The sequence below is a fragment of the Canis aureus genome, chromosome 2, assembly GCF_053574225.1.
Source record: "Canis aureus isolate CA01 chromosome 2, VMU_Caureus_v.1.0, whole genome shotgun sequence".
Taxonomy (NCBI): Eukaryota; Metazoa; Chordata; class Mammalia; order Carnivora; family Canidae; genus Canis; species Canis aureus.
The window spans coordinates 76,958,193-76,984,008 of NC_135612.1; the positions used below are offsets into that span (position 1 = coordinate 76,958,193).

Consider the following 25,816-nt stretch of genomic DNA (forward strand, 5'->3'; position numbering starts at 1 on the left):
CCAATATCTAGTCAACAAGAGCTATGAAAATACAAGGAATGAAAAAAAATTTACTGTGGACCTGTATAGTTGGAGAGTCTCCCCAGGAGGATGGTGTGGAATGAAGAGTGAAAAATTAATAGCATCTGAAGACATGAAGGAAATGATCAGATCTAAAGGGGGAAATTTTTCTAGATATTCTGAAACACCATCAATATCATTAATTCCTTGGATGCTTCATTTATGTATATTAACTACAAAATGCACATATATGATATATGCCTTACCAGCTTACTATGGACTCATGTCAGGCAAATTTCAGTAAAAATTGGCTTACAGTAACTCTTTTATAATTAGTATCATTGTTTATTGTTTAGGCTTCACTCATAGATCTTGTGATTGATTCTAAGCCTTCAAATAAGAGAAAAAATAACTTTAATGCTAAGAAGAGAGACATTTGTCATAGAAATTCTTTATTGTGCCACTACTGTCTTCTCATCATAGTTTGGAGTATTTAGCAATGATCATTCTTTATAAGGTAAAATTCATGGATTATTTTTAAAAACATGCAACTTTCAGCCAGTTTACTCAAGATTAGAATTCTTTTATTTAACAAATATATTTTGAAGACCTACTATATGAATTCCTGGGCATGGAGGTTGTCCTTGAGTGGGTGGCCAGTGAGAATCATGGTAAGAAACACAAAACAAAACAAATTAAAAAAAAAAAAAAAGAAGATTTATCCTCCCAAGAATCAGGGCAAAGCTTTGGACATAATGGATACTGTACAGTAGTAACTAGTTTGTCTAGTTTGGGTAGTAGTGTCACTTTAAGCAGCTAGTTTTACTGAGAAGATTGTGTGACAATATGACCAGAGGGATAGTAATGAGAAAAAAAGAGGCAGGATTATAAGAGTCTTATAAAAGAAATGTAGAATTTGGTAAACATAGTGATTGGTTTCTCAACTTTTATCCCTCTGCCTTATTGGTGAGGAACTTGAGAAACAGTTGGAGGAATTAATCCAAGACAATAGGTCACTCAAGGTACTGTCAAGCACTTGACAATCATTGTTGCAAGAACTCTGGTCTAAGCCAATGAATCAATCGCATTCCTGGGGATGGCAGGGATTGATTTGGCAAGGCTCATGATATCCTAATGAAACAATTTTAAAAAGAGAGATATTTGCTTGGGAATTCGGAGAAAGTGTTTCTCTTTCCTAAGTGTTAGTCACAAGAAAAAGTAGTCTCCATTCATCTGGAATCATTTTGCCATGTGCAAGACCTATCTCTTTCACTGCTATCTCTTGTTAGCTTCCAAATGAAGCTACATAGAAAGAAAGGTAAAGCCAAGAGAACTGCCAGCAAAGGAAGCCAGATCTGTTGAATTGAATCATCTTTGTACTCCCAGAGTTTTCTTACTACTTAAGAATAGTGGAGATGAATTTTTTCATTATTTTTAGCTAGAAGTGTCTTAACTGATACAAAGACTATTTAGAAGACATTGCCTCTTTTCTCTAAAGCTTAGTGCTAGTACTGCAAGCCTGAAGAGGCAGATGACTTAGCCTAGATTATATTACTCACAAAAATCCTAATTTCAGGAAATATTGTATTTAAACTGGAATAAAAAAGTTTTTTTCACAGTAGTGCAGTCCTTTTGAAGTCATGAACGCATTATTTCTTCTTTCTTACCTAGAGCAGTGATTCTCAAATTTTAACATGTATACAAATCAGCTAGGGTGAGACTTGAAATTTTGCATTTCCAGCAAGCTTCAGGTGATGTTGATTCAATTGATCCATGGCTCAAACTTTGAGCACCAAGAACCAAATGGACTTCAGACTTCTGCAGATAGTAAGATCAATAAAAATCAGTAATTATTGAATTATGATCATATATTATATTATATTCAAAAAGACCTAATGCATATATCTACATGAAACCACCTCCAAACAGATCTCTATGTTACTCATTGATTGCCACCACACATGTGGTACACTAATCTCATTACATTAATCTCATCTCAAAAATTTCTTATATATAATGGGAAGAATAGAGTGCTGGAGGGGAAACTTCTTGATTAAATTTTCTTTTCCCACTTAATTCAATTTTACTGAAATAACTGACTATGCAAAAGTGGGAAAAACCATTACACACAAACTGGGCAAAATAAACAAACCCAAAATACACAGTTTATAGGAGGAAGCAATGTGCATAATATGGTTCCTCAAATAGCTTAGTCTGTTTTTCTTGGAGAGTTTTAACTGGGCCCTTATCCAAATGCTTTCATTGCTCTAATTAGTTGTCAATGTAGTCTAGATTCTCTTTAATTATTTGTATTGTTCTTTTTGTTATTTCTTGAGCAAAATGGTACTTTAAACTGTGTGCTAAAGTGAAAACCTATAAAAATGGAGAAATTTTATAAAGATGCAAATTTTGTGATATGTTCCAAATGAGTACTCTACAGTGTTTCTTCCTCTATATTTGAAGGAAGTGGTATACTTTGAATGGCAGATCATTATACTATAGCCACATTTTGGGAAATGTAAGGAGATATGCTTTCCTCTTTTGCTGCCTTCACCCATTTATGTAAATGTTTAATACATAGATATATTATAAACATTTATTTCAAAATACTTAAATGACTCTCTAGTAACATTAGTTGGAATAATTAGGAGCCATAACACCTTAAACAAATATGTCTTAATGCAACAGAAAGTTATTCAATCATTCATGTTCCCAGTGAATGTGCTTCTTGCAGGATAGAATCTCCCCTCCAATTTGTGCTTTCAGGGATAGAGTTTTTCCATCTTTTAGCTTTTGTTCCTCTGTAGTCACCTAGTGAAAGATAAAAGTGAGAGTAGCATATGCCAAATCGTTAAAAGCCCTATCACTTCTGCTAAATTTCACTGTTGAGAACTAGTCACATACATAATAGGAAAGCTTGGAAATGAAGCCCACAGGCGAGTGGCTGTTTCCTCGCACTAATTCAATACCTTGGAAGGGGAAGCACAAATTCTGTAGACAGCCAGACATCTTTGCAATAGTATTATTTGTACTTTACATGCACTGGGCTAGGTGAGTCACTGGAAAGGTGGGTGACACACTGAGCATTACTATCTAATAAGGTAAGCAGGAAAAAAAAAAAAAGTAGTGGAGTGTGGTGAATATAGTGAGTGTCTGACCTATCAAATGGTGCCCCAAAATATGGAGTGACCCAATCTAGTGGAAGCTGGTAACTTGGGTAGTAAAATAATTCACTCAAGGCAGAACAAAGGAGATAGAATCTTAATGAATATGCAACAATGGAGTGGTGGCCAAGACAGCAAAGGAGGGACTATCTGCTATGAGGTAGTGGATGGGGGTTGTATTTAAAGTGGGAGGGTGCAGAGGTATGGAGGTATATTGAGTTTTCCCTTTTCTGGTAACTGCGCTTAGCTGTACATAGCTCATTGATTTGTTAGGATCTATGGTGATTTCAAGGTGGGTCACTTAGTGAGATTGTGTTCAACCAGGGGTTTGAGGTCACTGAGCCCTTCTATCTTACTCAGGTTCCCATTGTTCAAGCCTGTTGCCCAAAAACAGCCTCTGGAGTAAGTGCTAGGAGTTGAAAACATAAGAAAACATGTTTAACTGGAAAATTTGCTTTTGGGTAGTGTGTACTGGTGACATTAGAGGAGACATTGAATGGATTTAGGAGAGAGAAGATTCAAGAGGAAGCTATAGTTGCTTATTAAGTTTTGATAAGTGCTTAAACTTAGATATGGGAGTGTGAAAAAAGATTCAAAAGACATTTATTCAACAGAATCAAAGAGTTTGTGTATAAGAGAGGAAAAAGGAGAAGTTACAGTAGGCATAATATAAGGATGACCTAGAGAAACCAGAGGAGAATGATATTGATTTTTATAGGGAATAAAGAAATCTGGGGATCCCTGGGTGGCACAGCGGTTTGGCGCCTGCCTTTGGCCCAGGGCGCGATCCTGGAGACCCGGGATCAAATCCCACATCAGGCTCCCGGTGCATGGAGCCTGCTTCTCCCTCTGCCTATGTCTCTGCCTCTCTCTCTCTCTCTCTCTCTGTGAGTATCATAAATAAATAAAAATTAAAAAAAAAAAAAAGAAATCACAATTGGTTTTGAGTGGGTGAATGTTAATCAGTTCATTTAGAAACATACGGTAAAAATATATGAAAGGTAGGAACATTTTGGTTCTTGTAGCACAGGAGAGTTATCAGAGATTGAGATAAAGAGAGGATTCAACAGTATAAAATGGTAGCTAAAGCCAATAGGGAGTTGAAATTGTAAGGAAGAACATGTATAATTAGAAGAAGCAAGGACTAAAGACAAAACCAAAATATAGTCTGCAAATGAAAATGACTTTGAATCAGAGAGGAATTAGATTTACTACCAGATTTCGGCTCATTAATAGAAGGTAGATCAAAAGACTTAGTCTTTAGTGAAGTAAGTACAGTTGAATGAATTTTCAATGCTCTTTAGTGTTTTGTTGATTATAGACATTGTGATGGTTATTATTATTTTTTTTAGAGTTGGGGGATGAAGGGTCTAGGGAGAGAGAATCCTAAACAGGGCTCCATGCCCAGCACACAGCCTGGCATGGGGTTCAATATTACAACCCTGAGATCATGACCTGAATTTAAATCAAAAGTAGGACACTTAATGACTGAGCCACCCATACACCTTGTGATGGTTAATTTTATGTGTCAACTTGACTGACCCGAGGGATGTCCAGATACCTGATTAAACTTTATTTTTCGGTGTGTCTGTGGGAGTGTTTCTAGAAGAGATTAACCTTTGAATTGGTGGAGTCTCCTCCAAATAAGTGGATATTATCCCAACCTTTTAAGGCCTGAACAGAACAAAAAAGTAGAGGAAGGTTGAATTTTTTTCTCTCTGCCTGTTTGAGCTGAACATCTGTTTCCTCTTACCTTTTAACTGGAACCATTGTCCTATAGTTCTCAGGCCTTTGGATAAAAACTGATCTACATTACTAGCTTTCCTGGGTCTCCAGCTTGCAAATGGGAGGCTGTGAACTAACTTAATCATATAAGCTAGTTTCCTATAATACACCACTTTATGAATATAAATGTAAGTATAAATGAAATAATATTAATAATATATTTAATAATAATATATAATATATAACCTATTGGTTCTCTTTCTCTGGAGAATCCTAATATAGACATATTTAATAATCAGTGGAAGTCCTATCTCCTCTCTTAAAGTATGTATATATGGATATATATTCATTGTTCTGACATTTTTAATGATTTGATAGACTGCTGAAAACATCATAATAATACATGAATTCTGGGTTAAGATTTCTGGCATTGTGTAGGGCTTAAAATATAAAATAATAAGTTCAAGTTACTTTGGTAACTTGCTTCTTATAAGGCAAGGAAACTCCTGAATACATTTTTATCAAGTTGCAAAATTTAAAGGAGATTCTATGAACTTATTGTGTTGACATAAAATCTTTCCATCAGAAGATTCAAGGATATAGTGAATTTAGAATTTTTAAAAGATATTTATTTAAGAAACAGAGCAAGAGAGCAAGATAGAGAAAGATAGAGAACAAGCATGAGCAAGGGAGGTGGGGGGAGAGAGGGAGAAGCAGACTCCTCTCTGAGCAGGAAGCCTGATCTGGGGCCTGATCTCAGGATCCTGAGATCATGACCTGAGCTGAAGGCAGATTCTTAACCCATTGAGCCACCCAGGTGCTACTGAATTTAGATTTTTAAATTCCATTCACTTTGATTTTCTCTTTTGTAGGGAAACCCTGAAATACGATAGGGTAAGTAAAAATGCATTTTATGTTGTTTTAGAGCTAGGTACATCGTCTACTACTTCTTTTATAATGACATTGTCATCTCCATTATTTTTATTTCATGCTTGGTTTATTTATAAAATGCTTCATACCTTATAGTGACTTTTCTTCCCTTAAATTTTCTATTAGTAAAATTTAAATTCTACTTTTAGTTTTCTGATTTTTCTAATGATCTTGGAAAATGGTATTAGAATGGATTGTTAATGCTCATTAAAAGAAAAAAACTTTTCTGTAAAAAAATGATGTAACAATGCCCAACATAGAGATAGCATCTATTGATGACTCAGTCAGCTAAAGGAAAGCTAAGAGACAGGAGAATTAGATTGATTTAAATCAGGCTGAGAGAGTGTTTTTTGTAGTGTGTATTCCAGTCTTTTGTCCATTCTGATTTCAGAGGATCAAACTAACTGGTAGTTTACAATTTTCTAGAGGGATGTATTCCTTTGATTTTTGCCTTACTTCTCCAATGCTACAGATTATACATAAATTAATATATTTTACCTCTTTCTGACAGCCAGCTTAATTCATTTTTATATAATATGGATGATTATAAATTGTAGTAAATTCATAATTTAAAATATCAGCTACTTCCAATTCTTGGTCATTTTTCACATCTCGGTGAATAGTTAGGTTTTAGTTGCTCATTTTTATTTGTCATTTATTTTGCTTTGTTTTGTTTTGTTTTGTTTTGTTTTGTTTTGCAATTACTCAATCAGAATGAGCAATCACTGTGCACTTTAACATCCAGGGTGGCAGGCACTTGGATACTATAACAGAGAATTAGTCATTATACTCTGTGATGAGTTTATTATTCCATCCTTAAATCCCAATGCAAGATCTCATTTCTATTCCCACCACAAGTACAATAAATAGGTTCCTGATGTCAATGGCTGTTTGCATAGATATTATTTTACTTAATTTTCATTAAATACTAATCATTAAATACTAGTGTTTTACTTAATTTTCATTAAATACTTGTTTGTTATCTGTATATGGTAGGCACTGTGTCAGGAGCTGAGAAATAACTAGACCAGGGTACATACACTAAGTTCTAGAAGAAACATATACATTTATACCCTCACATTATAATGCAAATTCAGATTTTAGTACCCATTCCTTTGACTAGTAGTTATTAAACATCTTTTACCTTTCCAGGAGTCCACTCCCAGGCAACATTCTCCAGGTTTTCTTGATCTAAAAAGACTGGTTTCCCCTTGTAGAGTTAATTTTGTACTTTGAGAATGTTAACTTATTTTTTAAGACTTTATATTTTTAGAGCCATTTTCAGTTCACAACAAAATTGAGAAGAAGGTATGGAGGTCTCACGCGTGCATAGCCTCCTTCACCACCAGTATGTATATTTGTTACCAAAGATAGATCTACACTGATATATCATAGTTACCCAAAGTCCATAGTTTACCTTAAGGTTCAGTCTTGGGTTTGCACAGATCTCCAATTACATATATTCATCAGTAGGTTGTCATACGGAGTATTTTTACTCCCTTAAAACTCTTATGTGCCCTCCCTATTAGTTCTGCCCTCATCCCCTCCACTCCTAGCTCACCAGTGATCTTTTTATTGTCATCAAAGTTTTGCCTTTTCTAGAACATTATATAGTATGCACCATTTTTAGTTTGGCTTCTTGCACTTCATAATAAGCATTTTAGCTTCCTCCATGTCTTTTCATGGCTTGATAACTCACTTCTTTTTATATTGATGAATAATACTCTCTTCTCTGAAGGTACCAAAATTTAAATATCCATTCACCTACTGAGGGACAACTTGGTTACTTCCAAGATTGGCAATCATAAATGAATCTGTTGTAAATATCTGTGTGTAGGTTTACGTATGGACCTAGATTTTCAACTCTTTTGAGTAAATAACAAGAAGCATAATGTCTGGGTACCATGATAAGGATATGTTCAGTTTTATAAGAAAATGCAAAACTCTTTCCCAAAATGACTCTACCATTTTCCATACCTACCAGCAAGGAAGGAGAGTTACTATTGCCCCGTATCTTTGCCAGGATTTGGTGCTGTCAGTGTCCCAGATTCTGATTAGATTTGTAGTGATATCTCGTTGTTGTTTTATTAATGCTATGGACACCTTTTCATAAGCTTATTTGCTATCTGTATATCTTCTTTAGTGAGGTGTTTGTTATGGTTCTTGGCTTATTTTTTAAATGGGCTTTTTTTTCTTATACTTGAGTTTTAAGAGTTCTTTATTTTGAATTGCACTCCTTAATATGATTTTTCTTTTTGCAAATATTTTCTCTCAGTCTATGGCTTATCTTCTAATTCTCTTAAAATTATTTTTTTCACAGAGCAGAAATTTTTAGTATGAATAAAGTCCAGCTTATCAAATTTTTTTCTTACATGGATCATGTCTTTGGTGTTATATCGAAAAATGTATCATGATACCCAAAGTCATCTATGTTTCTCCTCTATTATCTTCTAGGAGGTTTATAATTTTGTGTTTTGTGTTTTAACATTTAGATCTGATCTACTTGAGTTAATTTTTATGAAGAGTGTAAGTTCTGGGTCTATATATATATATATATATATATATATATTTTTTTTTAGCATGCAGATGTCCAGTTGTTCTAGCATCATTTGTTGAATAGACTGTCTGTACTTCACTGCATTGACTTTGTTTCTTTGTCAAAGATCTGTTGACTATATTCATGTGGGTCTATTTCTGGGCTCTCTGTTCTATTAATCTGTCTATTACTTTGTTAGTACCACACTATCTTAAATACTGTAGCCTCTATAGTAAGTCTTGATGTCACATACTTCCTTTCCTCTTACTTTGTTCTTCTTCAATATCATCTTGGCTATTTTGGGACATGGCCTCTCCATATAAACTTTAGAATCAGTTTTTTTTTTAATATCCATAACATAACTTGCTGGGATTTTGATTGGGATAGCATTGAATTGTTAGGTCAAGCTAGAAACAACTGACACAATTATACTATTGAGACTTCCTATCCAACAATATGGACTAGCTCTCCATTTATTTAGTTCTTTGATTTCTTTCATCAGTTTTCTAGTTTTCCTCATATAAATTTTGTATACATTTTGTTAGGTTTATACCTAAATATTTCCTTTTTGATGTAAATGATACTGTGTTTTTAATTTCAAATTCTACTTGTTTATTTTTGGTATACAGGAAGGCAATTGACTTTTGCGTATTAAGCTTGTATCCTGCAGTTCTGTTATAATCACTTATTAGTTCCAGTTTTTAAAAATTCTTTCAGATTTTCTGTGGAGATGATCATGCCATATGTGAGCAAAAACTTTTTTATATCTCCATCCCAAATATGTAGGTCTTTTTATTTCCTTTTCTTGCCTTGCTATATTAGCAATGACTTCCAGTACAATGTTGAAAAGGAGTAGTGAGGAAGGACGTTCTTGCTTTTTACCTGGTGTTTGTGGGGAAGCTTCAAGTTTCTCAGTATTACATATGATACTATCTCTGGGATTTCTTAGATATTCTATATCAAGGTGAGGAAATTCCCCTCTATTCCTAATTTACTGAGAGTTTTTAACATTAATGGATGTTGGAAGAGCAATCACTTTTAATAGAAGAATGGCAATGGGGCCATTTGAAAATACAAAAAGATTTGTCTCTATGTAACTGGACTGGTGACAATTCCTTACCCTAAGAGAGCATACTAAACATATTTAACAATAAGATTAGAACATAAGTAATAGGATTTTTAAGGCTTTCAAATTCTAAAGGACAATTTCAAAGATTTGATGGAAAGACAGATATATACTACTAGTGTGAGATGAAGTCTTTTCTCTCTTTCTTTGTTTCTCTTTCTCTTCTGATCCCAAACCTTTTCCCCAATATGCACTACTTCTGTAGAGGAAGGCTATTGAGGGAACTGTCAAAGACAAGAACTAAATTTGACTATGTGTTCATAGAGTGAAAGAAATGCTTTATACATGAATAAGGAACAGGCTAAAAATTCTGACTTTTTCATGGCCTTTATTTTTGGGATTATTTTCTTCTGGTAGATGCTGGGAATGATTATCTAAGTGTCCACTCCATTTTCCTTTTGCTGCAAAAGCTTGAAAAGTAAAATCATCTACGTTAACAGCTAGGAATAATCAATTATATGCATTCAAGTGAGGTTTGAAAATAGGAATAAGAGCTATGTTGTTGCTCTTTTGATTATTTTCTCCTCATCGTGGAGTGGTGAATATATAATTTACCTCTCACAGGCCTGCCTGGTGGAGGTGAAGGTTATGTATGTATCTTTCTGTGATTCAAAACCTCACCAGAGTTCTATGGAGGAGCTTGAGAAATGAGCAAAACCTCTTAGTCTGTCATTGAGCTGAACGCATCTATCTTTAAGTACTGAATGGAACCTATAGCTGTTATGCCAGAAGGCTAAGCAAAGTGTATTTGATGTAGGGATTCTGTACGCTTCCCTCTTATTTTTCTACACCAGGAAAACATCCTTCTCTTTTGTGCAACTGCTTTTCTCATACATGTTCTTTTACTTCTTTCTATAATCAGACAGATAAAAGACTAGATTCGGAGTTCCTTGAGGGCTTAGGTCAAGATTTTTTACATATTTGTGTTCACGGTACTATGCTGGACACATCATGGAACTCAAATAATTTTTGAGTGAGGAATTGGTGAATTAATGAATAATATGCATTAAAGCTTTTGGATTAGACCATTCTTTGAACTACCTGCACTTCTGCCTTCAAAAATAAGTATTGTGGGTTTTTTTTTTTTTTGTAATTTCTAAAAAAGTATAAGTCTTCAAATTCTATAGAGGGTAGGAAAAGTGTTTTAAAATAGTACAGTATAAATTACTTAGCCAACCTGAAGAACAATAAGAAATGTAGTAATTTTCTTCATTTCATATCTATTGATTTGTTAAGGGGTTATGTCAAAGTGTGGGTCGCTACCAGAAAGGAGTTGTTGGCCTTGGAAATGTAGATTCCTGGTTAGTTTTTAGTTTTGGACTTGTAGATTTTTACCTTTTTGCAGGAATTTTATTTACTTTTTGATTGAGTATTTATTGCAACACTTATTCTTGTGGTCTAAATTCACTTATGTTCACATTTCCTATTTTCAAAAGTGATTTAAATTCAGAACTAAAGGTTGAATAGGCCAAAGGGTTGCAAATTCGTGTGACTCATCACTACTTTCTTGTTTATGACATCTTCCCCTTCACAGCCTTATGAACCTGAACTTATACAGGCTATAGCATAAAAGCTGAATTAATATTAAGAGTTTGATCTCTGCATGTCTTATTTTGTGGCTCAAGAAACTGAAGCAGTTAAGCTATATATTCTGCATAGAGACCAGAAAGCATAACAACTTCAAAGGAATATACATACATATAAAAATGTGTATTCCTTCTTTAAAAGCATTCCATATTCCATGAGAGCAATCCTATCATTTTTCAATTTGGAAAATAGCTCAGGGCTTAATGATTGCTGTTTGAACAAGCAATAGAAATTCATTTCGTACCCTATTTTTGGCATCTTTTTTAGAAGGCAACAGGAAAACTTAGACATACAAGTTATATCATGTATGTTTTGTTTTATTATTTATTTTTTCCTACCAAGTATAATCTATTTTTCTCCAGTTCAAACTAGCCTAGACAGTAAGGGTATATTATTGATAAGAAGAAACTGTCTTTATTTTATTCTAATTGCAAATCAGAAGAAATCCAGATACTCTAATTGCTCCTGACCACTTTCAGAAGATCTCAGGGACATTGCCACACTTACTCTCCAAAATCGTCCTCTTATACATTTGTATATGCTGTTTAAAATGACCTGAAGTAACTTCTCTGAAGTGGGTAGTTCACATTCTCCTCTTCACGTATCACACATTTTAAAAAGCATATTTCAGTAATGCAGAAAAGACACAGATTTTAAAAATCTCTGTGTATGAGATTTTAGGTGAGTTCCTGGGAATAGATAAGATCTTAGGCCAGAAGTTCATCTTTATAGCTTTATAGGCCAGTAGTTCATCTTTATAGCATCTTTCTGCTGATCATTTGCTTTTAGGCAAAGCATGCAGATCCTAAGCTCCTTTCCCCTTTTGGTAAAAACGAAATGGTCCCTTCTGCAAATGGATGGCTAGAAAGCCTGCTACAAGGGTATACCACAAGGGGGTGAGTTTTCTGTGGGGGTGTAGCTGACACCAAGCTAGGGCGCGCCCCCATTTCATTTGAGAATGCATTAATAAATTACTCATATAAAAGTGGTCCCTTTTTTGACCACATAACTGTTGGCAATTTCTTTCTAATTCACTAGAATACTAACAAAAAATATCCCGATACATATAATATGTTCATTTTGTTTTCATTAAGCTTGCATACACTCACATGATAATTGTGTAGTCAGATGACTTTTTTAGTCTTCATAAATCTAGCTCAACAGATGATTTTTTTCCCTTTCATATTGGCTAAAAAATAACTCCTTATTGTGGTTTCAAGAAATTCAGCTAGGTTTAAGGAAGTATAAGTAGATATTATGTCTATGTGCTACACAACTTTAGCTCAACAAGTAAAATGCACATGAAAAGGACTGAGATTAATAAGACTTTGGGGCTTAATAGAGATATAGTATAGATATTACACTATCTGAGTGGAACAGAGTTTCTGCTTTCCAACTGAAATTCTTACATCAGTGTAGTGCTTTTTAATGGCTAGATGACTGGGTAGGTAAAATACTCCCACCTTCTCTAAAGAAGAAGAATGACTTGCTTCTAGCTAGGAAGTAAAGTTCAAAGTCACAGATGCCTTCCCTCAACTATGGAAAGAATGCTTGAACATATTTTTCTATCTTGAATTAAATGTTTATTGATTTTCTCATTTTAACCCGGAAGCCAACTGTCTTTAAAAGTACTTTTTTCCCTGCATATGTGGAAGCCTCCAATTTACTCACATTTTATTTGCAAATATCTACTGGGAATCTGGGTGCATGTTATTGGGCACAGAGCATGAAGCTTTTGAGCTAGATGCAATCTTAGTGATCATTTGACTGAATTCCATCACTTTACAGATCAAAAAAATTGATGCTGATGCTGAGATGGAATATGATATATCCTCAATGTTACACAGTAAGATTTGCAGCAAAACTTAAATTTGAACTCAGATCAATGATGTTGCAATCATTCATACACTTTCTTGTGCTGTTTTCTACCCAAAGTAATGCAAATATGTCAGTTCATATACATAAGTGAATGATGCTGAGTAAGTCATTTTTATTAGAATTTACTCAAGGCTACTTAACTGGAATTTTTGCTTTATTCTTATAGTTTTAATATATGGGTAGAGTTGAATAGTTTAAGATGTGGGTTCAGTTGGAACCATGATTTGTTGTCAGAGCAAAAAAACTTGTACATAAAATTACATCATTTTTGAATGAATGAAGAGAAAAAATGTGATTCACGCCCAAGGACTTGGGGAATCAATTTTGTTTGCAGGATTATTAAAATTTCACACATAAAATTTAAAAGAAACTAATAATTCATTAAGTTGGTCTGTATGTATGTATTTATTTTTTTAAAGATTTTATTTATTCATTCATGAGAGACACAGAGAGAGAGAGACAGAGACACAGGCAGAGGGAGAAGCAGGCTCCATGCAGGGAGCCTGATGTGGGACTTGATCCTGGGTCTCCAGGATCATGCCCTGAGCCGAAGGCAGATGCTAAACTGCTGAGTCACCCAGGGATCCCCAAGTCTGTTTTTATATTTCCTTATCTTCAAATGCTTTTATCTTTTCTTTGAGGTAGTCTTCAAAATGTAGCCGGTGAGTGGAAAATGATGATGTCCCCAAATAGAAAGAAACAAAAATGCCATTGCATGTTTTTATAACGTGGGACAATATGGTACTTATGGAAAAGTTGCAAAATATGTGAGCCTTAAATATTCCCTCTCAGGTTGATCAATTTATTATTTCTGCATACAAAAATAAACTACTCAACTTGTCCTTTTCCCTGTTTTGATCCTTTTATTTTGATCCTTACCACTTTTCATTTATCCACATTTTTGCTTCAGTGCCATTTGCTGCAAGAGATGATAATCAAATGTATGGGGTATTTTATGTGATTAGCAGGAAAGGCAATTATCTGCCTAGGAATAAATGCTACCGTCTTTTGTATGCAAAGAAGATAGTGCACCAACTGTAGTATTTACTCAATGGCAGAAAACCAATAGATGAACATAATTCTCCCAACTTAACATGGCCCATCATCATCTAATTTAATGTAATATTTCTTTGCTCAACTAATGATTATGGTGATGATGCTGGAAAATAAATTTTCAATTTATATGGTTCTAGCTGCTAAAGATTGGTTGTAGGCTAATGTCATTTGTGATTACAGAATCTCTATTTGAATATTAGTTACTGTGGTTCTGTTTGCAGCTCTACCATTGACAGTAGCACATTGAACATCCAGGGACATGTCATTATTTAGAAATATTCGCTTAAGATGATCCATTGGTCAGAAATGCTAAAAGAGGGCACTTCACACACAACTATGGACTTCAGGTCTATATCTCATACTGAAATCCACAACGAGTAGAATATAGCAAGGAATTCTGAGTTTTTAGATAACTGAATTTGTCAACATATGAATAATTATCTGACTTTGCCAATGATTATTCCATTTTAAACATTTCAGTCTTTGTTGAGACCTCTGTGTGAAAAGAAGTTCTAAGAAATAAGTAGATGAGTTTATTCATCTTTGAGGATTTATTTTCAATCTACAGATGCAAAGGAACTAACATCAGACTATTGCTATTAAATTTTTAGAAATACTACCCAAGCAGTAAGATTTCCTGACCTTGCAGGCTAATAAAATGTTTTAATGTATCAGAATCAGCAGAGCATGTGGGCGGATAAGTCACTGAGCTAATTAGTCATCCCTCTCCCAAGAGCTGTGTATGACTTAGTGGAGTGTGTTTAGCATTACAAGTAAATCAACATTGTTGCAGCAGGGAAGCATCATTTCTGAGTCATTTCCATAACTCTGCCACCTTGACTTTCCAATAAAATCTTCCAAGTTTATGATGCTTACAGCTTGTAAAAAGGGATGTAGCAGGAAGGAAAATTGATGCCACACATAATCATATGATAACCGTAGTACACTAACTTTAAGAATCAGAATAGATTCCCGAGTAATGAATATGAAGATGCAAATATGTCAGTTCATATGCATAAATGAACAATGGTGAGTAAGTCATTTTTATTCGAATTGACCTACAGCTATTCCACTGGTATTTTTGCTTATTCTCTAACCCTTACAGTTTTAGAATGTTGGCACAGCTGAATTGAAAAACAGCAAACTTGATTTATAGCTAGAAGTGGTTGAGATTGACTTTCAGGCAGGTCTTTGTATAGGAGTAGCAAAGAGAACTTTCATGGCTCTCTTTGGAATTCTTCCAAGGAGCAGGAAACAAGTGATAGTAGTAACACACATTTTCAAACTTACTGTATAATTATATTTTAGTGCCTAATTTTTACTTATGCATTTGTACTTACTTATTCTACATTTTACTCACCCCCTGAGTGAGTAAACCCATAAGGCAGGCCAGATAATTTTAATTACAAATGGAAAATGAGATACAGAGAACCAAAGTCTATTGCTAAAGATTATGTGCTTGAAAGTGGCAACCCCAATATATTTAACACATGAATACAATGAAAAACGGATTAAAAGATTGCAATAAGGAAGGGTGAAAGAAGCAGTTCTCTGCTATCAATATTTTCTCTCTCTCTCTCTCTTCAATTATTTCTGTCCTTTCATCTTTTAAATAAGGCAAACGTCTCTGATCCTAAAACTCATTTCCTTGAGTATTTTCTTCCACCATTCTATTCATTCTTTCTCTTCAATTCTAACACCTGAAAAGTACAAACAACCATCAGTTTCTCACCAACAATTCCCTTTGAAAACATTTGCAATCTGGCTCTTGCCTCTCACTACACAGAAATTGCTCTCTTGATAGTCACCAGTGTTTATCCTTTACTCCAATATTTGGTTCTTCGTAATTCCTCATTCCTCCTTGAGCTCTCTGCAACATTAAGAACTCTTGAAAATTTGCTGATTTAAACTCTCCCTTATCTGGAGTTAAAAGATGCTGCAGGCACCTGGAAGAAAGAACATTTCTCAGACACCATGTCTTCCAGATCTTTAAACAAATCATTGTTTAAGTTTTTTCTTTGGATATCTTTCCTGTTTGTTGATTTCATATATTCCTATGAGCTCAAATGTTACCTTACTGGGTTCTTCCAAATTTCCTTTCTCAGCTTTACTTTGCTCTTGAGCAACTGACCCATATTTCCAATTACCCTATTAGACATTTTCATATAAACTCAGTTTAACAAAAGCTAGACTTATTATCTCATCTTCAAGACCATCTCAGTTATTATTCCATCATGTACCAAATCCCATAGATAAGAAACAAAACAAAAATTAAACAAAAACAGGAAAACAAAGTTGACATGAGTCATTTCTTCGATCTAAGCTTTTATCATTTCCTTTAGATTCTATTTCCACTCTGACTCTTGTTTGTTCTTTTCATTCTATTTTCACTATTTCTTCTCTATGTCAGTTCTAATACTTGTAATAATGAACTTCTATGTTGTCTCAGTTTTTTAAGTATAAAAAGGGGTTGTTAGTATATTATGCTTTATCACTGTTATGAAGTGAAATAACTGGGTATAAAAGAACACCTAAATCAGAGCCTGGCACAGAGCAATTACTTAATACATGTTAGCTTTGCTGCAACCACTATTACCACTACTACTACAACCAGGACCAGCTATGTAATTTGTGGAGCCCATGGAAAAATGAAAGTGAGGTTCCTTGTTCAGTAAGCAGAAAAAATGTTTAAATCAATTTGTATTACTTGACCTGTTTTTCACATTTCCAAGTTCAGTTTCTGTTCTATAGAGTGATGAAGTTAGCATCAAAAAGAAATTCATCAGACACTGGTTGAAAGTTGTGAGACAGATTTTAATCAAACTATTGCAGTAGTGGAGAAACTTCCATGTAAACTGGGCTCAACTCCATCAAAACAAAAGAGAGGCGGCTTTTAAAATGCAGGAATGTGCTAAAGGTAAAGTACTAAAGGGCATTAAAAGGGGTTGCTCATTATGTCCAGTCCATCGAATTTGTTAATTGGCACTGATTTGGAGGAGAAAAACTTTTTATCTTTAGAACAGGATATAGTTTTGCAAAGTGGAGAAAGTGCCCACCAAAGTTAGATATACTTTCCCACAGGAACTGGGAGACAGGAGAGCTATCTACCTGGATATTTGCATTTTAAAGAGATGGCCCCCAGTTACTAAAGGAGACATTTTTGGGTGGTAGAAGATTTTTTTTTACCTCAAAGGGAGAATGAAAGGATTTATAATTACAAGGTTTTTTTTTTTTTTTTTTTTTATAGTAATTGCGTTAGGAAACTAGAGAGGTCAGGGGCTTATAGTCAGGTTTTGACTGGACCAAACTGTGTTCTTTTGTCAGCTGTATTAATGCTTTCTGGAGAAACAGAATCAAATGGGATACACACACAGTCACATATATATGATTTATTATAAGCAATTCACTCACATGACTAGAGAGGCTAAGGAGTCCCAAGATCTGGAGTCTGCAAGCTGTAGATCCAGAAAGCCAGTGATAGAGTTGCAGTCTGAATCTGAAGGCCTGAGAACCAAGAGAATTGATGGTTTATGTTTTAGCCTGAAAACTAGCAAGCTCAAGACCCAAAAGGAGCCAAAATGTCTCAGTTTGAGTTTGAAGTCATGAACAGATCAATGTTACAGGTCAGGGCAGTGAGATAGGATGAATTGCCTATTATTCCAGGGAAAGTGAGTGAGCTTTTTGTTCTGCTCATGCTTTCATGTGAAGACCCCCCACATTAGGAAGAACAATTTTCTCTACTCAGTCACAAGCTAATTTCATCACTAAACACCCTCTCAACCAAAGTAATGCTTCACCAAACACCTGGGAACCCCATATCCCAGTCAAATTACCTCATGAAATTAAACATTAAAACAGTGTTGGCCTCCTCAAGTACACATTTTAAGAGGGTGGTGGCAGCTATGGTTATCCTAGGATGTGGTCTTGGACCAACAGAAAATATGCTAGAGTCTGGCTAATTCTCTTAGTGTGGGGTGTGTTGGACAATGTCATTTGTGCCAAAAGTTTTATAGTTCTCAGTAGTCAAGTGGCATTATTATTACATAATCTCTCATAGGAAAGTTTCATGAGATTTAATTGCAAAATTTTAAGCCACTTTAAGATTCTAAGAAAATATTAAATGAATATTTGTTTTGATAAAGGTAATAAGTTAAAAATAATTACTTTGATTCATATACCCTTTGGAGAATTGTAAGTTTTGGAGGTGGACAAGTTTCTATGTTTTGAGGGACTATCGATTCAACTTATGTTGTTTCTTATATTCCAATTGTGGCCTCATGATGTCTTTACTCACACCTTGCTATGTATGTGAGCTTGGGTACTTTGAAAATATGAGCCTGATGAACTCAGTAATATGCGATTGTAATTTTAGAAAACATTCCTCCGGCAGAATAAACAGAGCCAGTTTTATGTCATCTATAGTTTCTCCTTTAAAGATCAATGTTCTTCAATTTACTATTATTACATACTGAGATCTTGTTATAGAATTTTATCACTATAATTAAATGAATAATGAGTATACTAAATATTTAGTTAGTGTAGACATAGCAGCAGGTACTATGGAAAACAAATTTTCTCTCATCTTATACGCACACCTCCTAACAAAGAGCCCTTCTTAATTTGAAAGCCCCTTTTTCAAGTGTAAATACTTTTTTCTTGTCTAAATAAATCTTCAGACTCTAGGTAAAATATTTAGGTTGTGTATCCAGCATTTATTTCACCCACTGTAGGTTCCCTAAAGTGTCTGTTGTTGATCCTTCTAAAACTGTCTCACATGATAGGAAACAATTAACAAATACACCCTCCAAGGGAAGTAATCCTCAGTATTTTGTTTTATGTCCTTTCAGATCATCCAGCCTTCTAATATTTTAACTTATATCTGTAGAATCAAGATTATTTATATAGTGGACTATGTTTCTATTTAGAAGGGATAATTACTTAAGTTATGAAAAATAGATGAATTTCTAATATTTCAGACATTTTGAAGTTTTTATATACTTTAATTATTCAACAAATATTTATCGAGTTCCTATTATGAGCGACAAATATATATTGAGTGCCTTCTGATGACAGAGATATAGCAGTCAATGAAAGAGAACAGGCCTCATCCACAGAGAGCTTTTATTTTAGTAGAGAGAGACAGAGAGAAGTCAGATAAATAAAGCCTATGATGAATAATAGGTGTTATGAAAAGAAAGCAGGAGAACTGATAGATGGAGTCTTGGTCAGGTTACCATTTTTAACAGGTGAACAGGGAAAGTTTCACTCCTAAAATGATATTTTGGAAAAGAATTATGAAAAATGAAGCAGCAATCTTTAAGGAAACCTAGGAGAAGAGGATTCTAAGCACAGCTTATAGCAAGTCTGAGTGTCCTGAGGCAGAAGTAAACTTTGTGTATTGGAGGGATAGCAAAGAGGCCAATGTGACAGGGACAGAGTAAACCATTGAAGAGTGGCAAGAAATGAGCTCTTAGGTAATGGGAGCCAGATCACACAGGCCTTTGTGTACCATGAATAGGATATTGCCTTTTACTTTTTAATTTTTTTAATTTATCTTTATATTGGCATCACATGTCACAGAGCCCAATGCCGGGCTTGAACTAATGACCCTGAGATCAAGACCTGAGCTGAGATCAAGAGTTGGATGGTTAATCGACTGAACCATCCAGGTGCCCCTCTTTTGCTTTGAATACCACGCTATTTAAGTATTTTTTTCAGATTAGTGACATATATGGCCTACATTTTAGAAAAATTTCCCTCATAGCTGTGTTGAAAATAGATTAGAGACTGAATCTGCAAGTATTAAAAAGGAGTTAGACACTATTCAGACAATACTAGCATGGACAAGGGTGCTAACTGCAAAGGTGCTAAGTGACTTGATGTTGGTTTTATTTTGAGACTAGAACTAACTAATAAGGATGGTAACATGCAGACATTTGACAAATAGCAGGATCAAGAAGGAGTCTGAGATTTTTGGCCTGGAAAACTGGAAAAATACAGTTGCCATTTTCTAAGAAGAGTAGAAAAGGTAATATCATATGTCCAACATGTTCTGTATTAGACATGTACTTTGAAATCCTATTATTAATCTGAATGGAAAGGTAGATTAGGTTACATAAAAGACAAAATCCTGGCTGGTTGCATACCCTGAGTTGTCAGGATATCAATGGTACTTAGAACAAAGAGATTGGATGAGTCACCAGAGGAGTAGAATAGAGAGAAAACAGAAGAGATCCATGGACTATCCTCTGAGGCCCTCCTAGTGTTTAGAGATTAAAGGTATAAGTAAAATCCTGCACGGTAGGCTGCAGATAGTAAATCAGAAGATTGTTCTGAGAGCCCTGTGAAGAAATTTTTTCAAGGCTGAGTAAATGACCACTGGCCATTAGATTTAGCAATGTAGAGATTGTTGGTGACTTTAACAGAAGAAGTTTCAATGGAATGATGGGGTGAAAGTCTGAACAGTTAGTTCAGAAGAAAATGGGAAGAGAGTCAGAAGATCCAGTAAGTATGCAAACTCCTGAGGTGTTGAGGTATGTTGTTATCAAGAGACAGTATTATGCTAAGCAAAATAGTCAGAGAAAGGCAAACATATGATTTCACTCATATGTGGAATTTAAGAAACAAAACAAACAAGCAAAGTGGGGAGAAAAGAGCGAAGCAAGCCAAGATACTAATTCTTAACTATAGAGAAAATACTGATGGCACCAGGAAGGGATGCATTTAATGGGTGATGAGGTTTTAGGAGTGTACTTGTTGTGATGAGCACAGGGTGTTGTATGAAAGTGTTAAATCACTAAATTGTATACCCGAAACTAATATACACTGTGTGTGAACTAACTGGAATTTAAATACAAACTTAAAAGGGACCCCTAGTGATGTGGGATTAAGAGTTTATGGGAGATGGGATAAATGGTAGCCTATGAATTGAATGGACATAGGAAGAATTTTCAGTTCTGTTTGTATATATCAAAGAAAATTCCTTAGGCATCTCAATATAATTTAGAAAGTCAGATAACAATTTTATCATGACAAGTTATCTGGAGAGCACAGAAGAAACAGTAACCAAGGAGAAGTCAGTATATAGGGCTGAAAAGCAGTGGAGACTGAATATATTTCTGGAAAGCTCGAAACTGAAAATTAAGAAGGTTTCATCTGTCTTAAATTTAAAGCTTCATTTTCTAAGCACATGCATACATATCATCTTGCTGTATGTTCTCAAAGATACTGGTAATAAGTGAAAGGTATTATACTCTCATACTGAGGCAAGAGACTGCTTCTGAATTTAAAGGGCTTGACTTAATGTTTCCAACAAGTTTACTTTTACATAATATACTAATGTCACAGCATAGACTAGAACCCTTAGCTTTCCACTCTAAAGAGTATATATGTATTCTAGGAAGAGGACTGGTAAAAAAGATAACTAGTCATTCAAAACACATGAATGAAAAATAAATAAATAATGAAACATATGCAAGTGTTGGAGAGGGTCATTTAGAGGACATGGCCACAGGTTGACCCATGAGCTGAATCTGGACAGTTCGGAGATCCCCAGCCTCTCCTGTGCTTGTGTGCTTTGCTTGCTGTCCTCTTGCTGCAAGGTGCCCTGCCCAAGGGCACAGCCTTGAGGTAGTAACATGTTGGAATGATCTGACCAGTATACGATTGAGCGGAGTTAAGGCCTTGGTATAAACTTTTAAGATTCCATCAGGAGGCTGCCAGGATCGACTCATCTTGTGGTCACCCAGGACAGGCCTCCTAAGTAAGTTCCCTTGCTTATTAACCCTGCCATCTACCAGTCTGGTGAGGTCTGCATTTTTCTTTGATCTCTTCCCACCCTATGCGTTCCAGAGCCCATTTCGGATTTCACCCAGGAAACTCCTGAAGTTTTGAACCAACAGCAAGAGGTAAGTTGAAAAACATAGTAAAATATATTTATGGTAAAGCAAAATGCAGCTAAGTATAGTTTTCTGTAGGAAAAGATCATAAATAGGGACATCAAGGGAGATTTCTACCAGATGGTTTCTAGAGCTACGGATAGAGCCAAAGCATCTCGGAAAAGAATCCAAGATAAAATTAGTTTAAGAACTTTGACAGGGAGTTAATTATTGAATAAACTCTGTGTTATCTATTGTAAAGAGGGAATTGCTGTCCTTGTTAAACAGATTTTTTAATTAATAAGGAATGATCACATACACTGTACAGGGGGATTACCAATTTTCCAAAGAATTAGAAAACAATAGAATGCACTTAACACTAAATTAAATCAAACACAATTTAATCATTATAATGATTCCAAAGTTTGCTAGAAATACTTTACAAAAGCAAATTAGAATGTGACACAAATACAAGTATATACAAGTGCATGCATGGGGTGGGGGGGAGCTAGTAATACTGAAGCTCATATCACAGAAAATGTATGGACATGGGAAGTGTTTGTTATGTAATACAAGAGGATTACTTATGAATTAATTAAAACCACTCTTTCATCATTCATTCATTCATTCATTCATTCATTCATCTCACATTTGTTGAAAACATGCAGAAAACTTGGCATTGCATTAACTGAATTGTTATTAGTAGGAATGGTATTTACAAAACTTTCTATCTTCAGGAAGTTGACCATGTACTTTGGGAGGCAGGAAAGTAAGTAGGGCAGATAAAAGTTTGTGCTTGATGATATGGAAACACCATACCATCAAGAAGATGAGCTATTCAATGTAGTCTTAGGTTGGAAAAAAATTAAAGAATTTCTAGGGAAATCCACATTGCTAAGTGTGAAATCCCTGTGTTTCTGGACTTTCTGAATACAAGAGCGTATTTAATGGGAAGAGACATAAGTGCCTACAGTTGAGTAAGAAGTAGAGGTGTTGCTTGTTCAGAGTACTCAAATATAAGAGAGGACAATCCTTTCTGCAAATCTGGTGGTGATAACTGAAAAGGTATTGGGAATCAGTTTTCACTGAGTTAGTAATGTCAGGAGTAACTCATTTTTTACTTAAAGAAGTAATGTGTTTACATGCAACTGTGGTCTCTTTATCAATGGCTTCTAAGGCCATTGAAGTTCAGCTGCAAAATTCATAAGAACTCACATATAGAATTCCCAGGTCGATAAACTAAGGTATGTGGGCAGAAGGATTTAAGAGCTCAGGTGTTAATCCATAATAATGATTTATGTATCATCCAGGGTCCAGTCAGGAGGTAGAACTATGACAGTTTTTGTTTTGGTGGTGTTTTGGTTTTTGATGAGAAATACTTAAATATAAAGATTTGCTACTAGTTTTCAGAGGACTGAAAAGGCAGGAAGAAAATACTAAGGCATCGGAGATAGTAGTTCCTGGAAGATAATTCCCTCCCAAGGCTGAGGCAATTAAAGTTTGAAATTATTAATACTTCAGACATAGAGGAGGGAAATTGCAGAGCTGAAACTCAGTGTCTGCTAATCAGATGTCTAAGGAGGAGTTCCTGCTCCCTCTTGAGAAGCTGACACCTCTGAAAAGGTGTGATGAGGTTGGTTCAGAAAGGTTTGGAGAGTGCAAACGGAAATCAGCTGCCACTACTGAAATGAAAATGTCACTGTCAAGGGTGAAAAATGGTTGCTGTGGTGACCAAGAGCAGCAAGAAGCCAAAACAGGAGCAGGGAAACAAACAGGAAGGAGTGAGCCCCTCCTTTTCCCCTTAAGTCTTCCAGTCTTTTTCTAAGGTCTTTTCTAATATCTTCTATTGGCAGAGACTCACGGAAGCCAGCATAACAGAACAGAAATAAGATGGGCAAGCCTCAGCCCCAGGGTCGCACGCAATCCAGTGGTTTGTGCTGAGAATCCTAACAATAAGTGGGACAACAGAAATGAGCTCTGAAGTTCACCCTAGAAGTGAACACACTTGAACATACTTTTTCATTAGCTGGATATGTTTTAAGTTGCAGGATGAAAGTGGAATTTCGTGAAGAATTTGCTTCTGCTCCCATAGAACTGAAAGTTGGTTACTCAGTCAATACATTTACAATGTTAAAATGCTTAGTTCGACAAAAACTGTAAAATATTGTCAAATAGTGTCTCAACTGACTTCAGAAGACAGAAACCGCAGTAAATGGATGCTCCTGTCTTGAAGTTATTTAATTCTTATCTGCTGTTTTCTTAAAGATTGGTATTTAATTTTGTTTCTTGGAATTCACTGTGAAAGTTTTGTCTGAATTAGGGATAGAACATAAAATACAAAATATATATCAAAACAATACATCACTTTTGTATTTCTTTCCTTTTTCATGTTACTAAAAAAAGAATGCATTACTTTAATTCTGTAATAGTCTAATTTCAGTCTTCTGCTTTTATCATTTTCTCAAACATCAATCAACAATTACCAATGGGAAGAGCGGAAAGAATCTGGTCTTCTTACTATCCCTGTAAAAATCTGAAAAGAGCATGAGATCGGAATAGACATGAGCTAAGCTATTGGCATTCTTACAAAAGCTATAGAAATTACTCAACACAGAAATTCACTCAACAGTGAAATAACATTTAGAGGAAATTATTTATTTTACTTTATTAATGTTGGTGTTAAATTGTGCAATTGGGCATCATGTCAAAACTGAGCTTTTTGTTTCTTAAGGGGAAAAGGTAGGCAGGAAGTTGATCAAGTGAAACAATAAGAAATAAGATTTTGTGAAATAAGTAGACTTTAATTGCATCAATTGCTTATGTGCTACTTTTCCCTCAAGTATTCTAAAGTCAAATTTTCATATGCATCATTGCATAACACCGAAGTTTCTTATTGTCCCCCGTTTAGACTCTTGCTTCTAAACTTAACTCTTTGGGATAAATTGGTAAATCTATATGTTTTACCGGGCTCTCAAAATGATGTACTAGATTAAAAAAAAAATTAGGTTCTACAATGTAGGTTTCTTAAAAGTATTATGAAGTTCTAGAGTCCTGTGAGTTTTCTGAATTATTCTCCAGTAATATTTATGCATTGGGAGAAATTTAACATTAAGTTGGAAGCTTATACATAAGGCAAATTGCAATATATATCTTCAATATGAAACACTGAAGAAGGCATTTAGCTTAATTTCCAAGAAAGAGATGCCATTGAATGCATTTTTGCATAGTTATTTTTTCATCTTTTTCAAACGAGGCAAAGTCATATTAATATGATTATATTTGGATGCAGTTAATAAAAATATTGGGCTTGATTTAAAAGTGAAAGAAATATCAAATCAAAGATTATAATCTCAGTTTAATCTCAATTTTTAAAAATCTCAACAAAATATTTATAAATCTTATTTAAAGCAAAGAATAAACTATGGCATTCCAAATTGTGCATATGTGTATGTATATTGAAAAATGAGTTTCACTTTTTTTTTTTTTTTTTTTGAGTTTCACTTCTGAATAATAGTTTACCTCAGGGCCATAAGTAATCATGAAAATAATAATGAGAGTAATAAAGTGCAAGTTCTTGTTTATTAAGAGACTACTTCATTGTCAGCACTGTATTAGACGTTATTTACGCCTTTGTTCAATGTAGGAGTGCTGACAACACTAACTCCATCTTTGGTCCTCCATCTTGTTCTCCTGAGGTGCCACTTTAGACAACTACCTTGTGAATTCACCATCATGCCCCTTGTTTCATAAAAGCTGAAGATTAAGGTCCTAGTGGGGCTGAAAGCAGGAACTGAGATTCCTAGGGCCCTGGATCTTTAGTCTATCAGCCTGATTGCCCCTGACAATGTTACCCCAAATAAAATTCTGTGTAAATGGTGTAGAGTGGTTTGCTTTATTTTGCCATATTACATTGTCTTCTCGGTCTGAGGATGCATGA

At 34.8% G+C, this 25,816-nt stretch overlaps 1 long non-coding RNA gene across 2 annotated transcripts; it reads left to right on the forward strand.

The window, feature by feature from the left end:
* Positions 1-3,228: 3,228 nt before the first annotated feature.
* LOC144302541 (uncharacterized) lies at positions 3,229-24,236 on the forward strand. Of its 2 annotated transcripts, XR_013369453.1 has the most exons (5): positions 3,339-3,456; positions 4,945-5,077; positions 5,762-5,783; positions 21,854-21,909; positions 23,733-24,236. It is a non-coding gene; the product is annotated as an uncharacterized LOC144302541 (long non-coding RNA). The 2 variants fall into 2 exon arrangements; XR_013369452.1 differs by lacking the exons at positions 3,339-3,456; positions 4,945-5,077 and adding an exon at positions 3,229-3,324.
* The last annotated feature ends 1,580 nt before the right edge of the window (positions 24,237-25,816 follow it).